The following is a 7,161-nucleotide window of genomic DNA, read 5'->3' as shown; positions in this document are numbered from 1 at the left end:
ACTTCAGATTTTTGAAGGAGAAAGCCATTAAAAAAAAAGTGCATTATTATTGCTGGAGAAGAAAAGTGACAGTTAATTCCAAAAATAAAAATGCAAAACGGAGAGAGCTTCAATGAGCTGCCACAGGAAAGATGGCGGCGGTTTGCCAATGGCCGGCCATTGGGGCGGGGAAGGCAGGAAAAAGCAAGAGCGCGAGTAGGTGGCGCGTGAGAAACAGGGAGAGAGAAACAGGGAGCACGCCAGAGTTTGAAATCAAACAAAACCGTTGGAGAAAGCACGTGATCGCTTTCGCCCGCCCGCTCCCTCCCTCCCCGGGCTGGGACACTGAGAGCGGACCGAGTAGGGTGAACCCCATGGGCGGGGGTGGGGCAGGGTGTCACGTGGTTCTCGGAGCCGGGTTTGCCAGACTCCCTCCGGCAGTTGCTGGGCTGGGACACTGAGAGCGGACCAAGTAGGGTGAACCCCGTGGGCGGGGTGGGGGTGTCATGTGGTTCTCGGCGCTGGGACACTGAGAGCGGAACCGAGTAGGGTGATACCCGGGCGGGGTGTCACGTGCTTATCGGTGCTGGGACACTGAGCCGAGACCCAGGACCGGGTCGAGGGGGGGGAAAGCCCGAGTCCCCTGGGCGCAAACAGAGCCGAGCCCCGGGACCGGGCCGAGGCGGGGAAAGCCCGAGCCCCGGCCCGTGGCTGCAAATGGAGCCGAGGACGCGGGCCGAGGGGGGGAAGCCTGAGTCCCCGGCTGGGGCCTCCAGCTCCACAAGGTGGGGAGACCTTCCCTGGAAGACAACTGAGTTCCTTCATACTTGAAATGGTCACTTCATTTCTAACTGTTCCTAAATACTATTTAAAACTGAATTAATTTGTTCTTTTCCTTAGTTCCCTGTATTAAAGTTCAGGTTTTTAAGCACCCCATAGCTAAGAAGACAACTGCACTACATGATCTGGCATTAAGCCATATAGAACAGGAAGGTGGCAGCTGTTAAAATGTGAAATAAAACTAAAAGCTGAGGTAAAGATGGCCGAATTAACGGCAGTTTGAAAGATTAGGCCCCGCCCACACACGCCATGAAAGGCCCCCCATGACGCAGCGCGCTCCCCCCGTAGGATTGGTCAACCTTCACATCACTCAACACTAATGAGCGGTAGGATTGGTCAACCGCTAATGAGCGGAATTTTGCCCTTTTTGAAAGTTTTTTGTATACTGTCCGAACAAGTTTTGTCTGACCAAAACGTAAATACACCTATGACGCTCCCCTAATCATAAGCTTTCTTTTGATATAACATATGTGTAGGTACACTCTATAACGTTTGAGTGATGCCCGGACATACACACAGACAGACAGGCAGGTCGATCCTTTTTATATATATGTACTCGCTGGAGTGCCCGGCGGTGCCGAGGCTTTTTCGAGGGCATGTTGTTGTTGGAAGAGAGAGAGCGACTGGGGGGGAAGAGAGAGAGCGACTGGGGGGGAAGAGAGAGAGCGACTGCGGGGGGAAGAGAGAGAGTGACTGGGGGGGAAGAGAGAGAGCGAATGGGGGGGAAGAGAGAGAGCGACTGGGGGGGAAGAGAGAGAGCGACTGGGGGGGAAGAGAGAGAGCGACTGGGGGGAAGAGAGAGAGTGACTGGGGGGGAAGAGAGAGAGCGACTGGGGGGAGAGAGAGAGAGCGACTGCGGGGAAGAGAGAGAGCGACTGGGGGGGAAGAGAGAGAGCGACTGGGGGGAAGAGAGAGCGCGACTGGGGGGGAAGAGAGAGAGTGAATGGGGGGGAAGAGAGAGAGCGACTGGGGGGAAAAGAGATAGCGACTGGGGGGGAAGAGAGAGAGCGACTGGGGGGGAAGAGAGAGAGCGACTGGGGGGGAAGAGAGAGAGTGACTGGGGGGGAAGAGAGAGAGCGACGGGGGGAAAGAGAGAGAGCGACTGCGGGGGAAGAGAGAGAGCGACTGGGGGGGAAGAGAGAGAGCGACTGGGGGGGAAGAGAGAGCGCGACTGGGGGGGAAGAGAGAGAGCGACTGGGAAGGGGGGAAGTGGGTGAAGGAGGGGAGGGAAGGAGGGGGGAAGGAGGAGGGAGGAAGGAGGGCAGGGAAGGAGGGGTGGGGAAGGAGGGGGGAAGGAGGGGGGAAGGGGGGAAGGGGAAGGGGGGAAGGGGGAGGGGGAAGGAGGCGGGGAAGGGGGGAAGGAGGGGGGAAGGGGAAGGGGAAGGGGGGAGAGAGAGCGCAACTGGGGGGAAGGGAAGTGGAGGGGGAGGGGAGGGGGAGGGGGGGAAGGGGAGGGGGAGGGGAGGGGGAGGGGATGGGAGTGGGAGGGGGGGAAGGGGAGGGGGGAAGGGGAGAGGGGGCAAGGGGAGGGGGGGAGGATGGGGAGGGGGGAGGAAGGGGAGGGAGGGGAGGGTGGAGGTGAGGGGGGAGGAGGGGGAGGGAGGGGAGGGGGGAGGAAGGGGAGGGGAGGTAGGAAGGGGAGGGGGAGGGGGAAGGGGAGGGGGGGAGGAGGGGGGGAGGGGGAGGGGAGGGAGGGAAGGGAAGGGGAGGGGGGAGTGGGAGAGGAGGGGAGGGGGAGAGGGGAGGGGAGGGGAGAGGGGAGCGGTGGGGGAGAGGGGAGGGGTGGGGGAGAGGGGAGGGGTGGAGGAGGTGGGGGAAGGTGGGGGGGAGAAAGGGAGTGGGGGCGCCAGCAGACCCTCTCCCCACTGCCGGCGATGGCTCCGCTGAGCTCCGTGCCGCCCCAAGCACTGACATGCCGAGTGCAGCGCCCCGGTGAACCCGAGCCCCGCCCTCCCGAGACCAGGCCTGAGATGGCCGATTGCGGCTGGCCGGCCCGTTTGCCTTGGTAACCCTCCTCTCCTCTCCGCCTCCCGATCTCCGGGCCTGGGCCTGGGCCTGAGACGGCCGATTGCAGCTGGCCAGGCCCGGTTGCCTTGGTAACCCTCCTCCCCTCTCCACCTCCCGATCTCCGGGCCTGGGCCTGAGTGGCTGATTGCGGCTGGCGAGCCCGGTTGCTGGGGTAACCCTCTCCGCCCCCCTCCCCTCCCGAGCCCCGCCCCCCCGCCGAATGAAGCGCGAGGAGGTTGCAGTGAGCCTAGCCAGCCTTTACCAAGATGGCTGGCCGCTGGTTCGAAATCGGGCCCAGCGGGCCCAGCGGGGGGGGGGGGGTGGGGGATGAGAGGTGGGAGGAGCTTGCCACAAAACAATTGCCTAGGGTCCAGCATGGCTGGCAACAGACGCCCAGGCTTCGAGGCCTACCTGCAAAAACGGGGAAAGGTAGGAAAATTAATGAGATTAGATAAAAGACCGTATGATTGGTCGACCTCGTCGCCACTTGATGCTAATGAACGGAAAATGAGCGGAATGTTGAAAGTTTTTTGGATACCGCGGGCGCAATTTTTGTCTTGCCGAAACGTAAATACGCTTATGACGGTTCTGGAATCGTAAGCTTTCTTTCGATGTAACACATGTGTAGGTACGCTCTTTAACTTTTGAGTTTATACAATACAGACAGACAGACAGACAGACAGGCAGACGGAATGACAGACAGATCGACCGCTTTATATATATATAGATGTAGATAATAATGGACTCTAGCATTTTCCCCACTACCGATGTCAGGCTTACCGGTCTATAATTCCCCATTTTCTTTCTACCAGCTTTTTTGAATGGTGGGGTAACATTAGCTACCCTGGGAACTGTTCCAGAATCTATAGAATTTTGGAATATGACCAGCAATGCATCTACTATTTCTAGGGCCACTTCCTTTTGTACCCTAGGATGTAGATTATCAGGCCCTGGGGATTTATCGGCCTTCAATCCCATCAATTTCCTTAACACCATTTCCCTACAAATACTGATTTCATTCACTTCCTCTCTCTCATTAAACCCTATTTTCCCCGACATCTTTGGGAGGTTATTTGTGTCCTCCTTTGTGAAGACAGAACCAAAGTATGTATTTAATTGGTCTGCCATTTTTTTGTTCCCCATTATAAATTCCCCTGATTCTGACTGCAAAGGACCTACGCTTGACTTCACCAATCTTTTTCTCTTCACATATCGATAGAAGCTTTTACAGTCAGTTTTTATGTTCACAGCAAGCTTACTCTCATACTCTATTTCCCCCCTCTTAATGAATCCCTTTGTCCTCCTTTGCTGAATCCTAAACTGCTCCCAATCCTCAGGTTTGCTGCTGTTTCTGGCCAATTTATATATCCTCTCCTTGGATCTTATGCTATCCCTAATTTCCCTTGTTAGCCACAGTTGAGTCACCTTTTTTGTTTTATTTTTATGCCAAACAGGGATGAACAAATTCTGTAGTTCATCCATGCGATCTTTAAATGTTTGCCATTGCCTATCCACCGTCAACCCTTTAAGTGACATTCCCCAATCCATCCTACCCAGCTCGCGCCTCATACCATCGTAGCTTCCTTTATTTAAATTCAGGACCCCAGTCTCTGAGTCAAATACTTCACTCTCCATCTTAATGAAGAATTCTATCATATTATGATCGCTCCGCCCCAAGGGGCCTCACACAACAAGGATCCGCTGGCCAAAAAATTGAAGGTCACGGTGACCTTTAGGGCCACTGGCAGCGCCGCCGTCGCCCTGCTGTGAAACTGCAGGTCTGGTTCCAGGTGGTGGCAGAGTTCTATGACCACCTCCTTGGTGAAACAGAACCTCCGAATACACTGCACCTGGCTTAAATGCAGGTAGGGGAAGTGCTCTCGGAAGACCCTAGGTGGGCAAGGCCTCCTGCAGGAGCTCTCCTGCCCCTCCTCCTTCTCCCTCTGTGAGCATCTTGTCCTCTTTTTCGCTGCCTCCGCTCCATCCCCCTATGATACTCGAGCGCGAGGAGGACTGCAAGTCGAGCCCCCATGACTGTGAGCAAGCGGTGTGAGCAGAAGCCTTTAAATGAGAAGCAAGGCATTCTCCACTTGCAGCAACACTCCCTGTCACCTCAGGAACTTTAAGTAACTGTAGAAAGCTCCACCTTACACAGAGCCAGTAGAAATCAATAAGCAAGTCAGCTGCAAGTTGTTGATGATCCCTTTAAACAGCGCAGGTGGGGGGGTCCTTCCTGCTGCTGAACGTATGCTCAGCTGTTCATGATTAGGAGAGAGCATTGACGGCGACGTCGAAAATGGCAGGTCGTGCGTCAAATCAGATTGACATCACGATCTGCCTCATTACCATTTCTGTGATGAGCACAGGCAACGGTGGCACTGCTGACCTGCCCAAAATGACGGCACATGACGGAAGTGGGCGTAGCGAGGCGGCCGCCATTTTTTCACTCAAACCAGCCTTAACAGCCAGCGCAAATGGGCCGAATTTCACAGCCGGCCATTTTCTAAGACAAGAGTTGGTCAAAATGTCAGATCCATTGCAAGTCAAGCTTGAAAATTTGTAAGGTGGCAGCCTTGGCTCAGTAGTCAGAGTCAGGAGATGGTGGGTTCAAAAGGCTGCCACTCCAATGCAGTACTGAGGGAGTGCTGCACTGTTGGAGGTGCCATCTTTTGGATGACATATTAAACTGAGGCCCCTGAGACCCTCTCAGGTGGATGTAAAAGATCCCATGGAACATAGGAATTGCCAGAAGAAAGAAGCTCAAGGACCGAATAGTTTGCCCTCTACCACCCTGGGAGCCGCATGATACAACAATAATGGAGTTATTGACTAATTGTGGCAATCAATCTTTCTCAATTCATCTACAACAGACCCAGATATGAGGCAAGGAAAACCTCAATGGTGGAGAGCTTTGAGAACCTTGGGTCCAAAGCCACCTGTTCCTCTCAAGCATGCTACACTTACCACATGTCATATCTCAAATTACTCATACATTGTACTCCAAACTGTTATTTTCTGGAATAAAACTGACTAATATACTATTAGAAGAAGAGTAAAGGAGTTGGCCAATATTTATCCCTCAACAAACATCACTAAAACAGATCATCTGGTCATTTATCTCCTTACAGTTGGTGGGACTTATCTGTGTGTAAATTGGCTGCTGTGTTTCATACATTACAACAGTGACCACACTTCAAAAGTACCTCATTGGCTGTGAAGTGCTATGGGGTGCCCTAAGGTTTAAAAAGGCGCTGTATAAATGCAAGACCGGTGGTGACGGCTACTTTCCCCTGCGAAGTCATCAGAGACCGCATTGTCTCTAAAATGGACTCAATCGCAGCGGGATTCATAACTGCACCAGCTCCTTGCGCTGGGGCAGGGGTTACGGCTTGGGTTTGGGTTGGTGCTGGGGCAGCGGTCTGGGCTTGGGCTTGGACTGCGGGAAATCTCCCTTTATTATCCTTCCACGGATTTCTACAGTCCTTGCGCCAATGTCCATCCTTCCCACACCCATAGCAATTGAGCCTGGCTTGGACAGGGCGATTCCCCTCCTGACGCCACTCCTGCTCGCTTGGGGCTGCGGGTTTTGCCTCATGCACCTTTCCCTTCTGGGGAGGTGTTTCCTGACCTCTGCAATTCTTATACGCTACATTTAACTGACGGAGTACCGTCTCTTCCGTGACACCGGGACCTTGGGGATCAAACCATGACCTGGCTAGGGCCCGTATCTCTGGCAAGCTGTTGGTGACCAAGCAACGGAGCCAATGAACCCGCTGTTCGTTGCTCATTAAAGCCCGTTCAGGCATACCCGGACAGCTGCATCGATACACTGGCCACAGCCTTTCTGCGAAAACCCGCGGGGGTTCTCCAGATAACTGCATGGTCCCTTCTACACGGTCGAACGGACTACCGTCGTCCACTCCCATTACCTCTAAAACTTCCTCCCTGAGATCCGCATGCCCTTTCCGTCCCCTCTTGCCATCCTCTGAGAGGCACTGAAGGATTGTGGAATCCAGGGAGAAAAGCAACAGTTTGACCTGTTCCTGATCATCACAGTCATTAATGGCTGCTGCTTCCTCTATCTCCCTGAAATCAATCAAGGGATCTCCGTTCACTGTGAGTCGTGTGAGGTGGCTCACCATGGACCTTAATTGCGGGCCAGCGTAGGGCACCACGAGCTGGTTCTGGTGGGGTCCGACACTGCCATCGGCAGCGTTGGGACGGAACCTCTGGTGCCGAGCGGGACACGTTGGTGCCGGTCCCGTCTTTGCTACCAGTGGTTCTTCCACACACTCCACCTCGGCTACCTCCTCTTTCGCTACCCCCTCCTTTTCC

The sequence above is a fragment of the Somniosus microcephalus genome, chromosome 3, assembly GCF_052327205.1.
Source record: "Somniosus microcephalus isolate GS21.2 chromosome 3, FLI_Smic_1.0, whole genome shotgun sequence".
Classification (NCBI taxonomy): Eukaryota; Metazoa; Chordata; class Chondrichthyes; order Squaliformes; family Somniosidae; genus Somniosus; species Somniosus microcephalus.
This window is presented reverse-complemented; position numbering follows the sequence as displayed.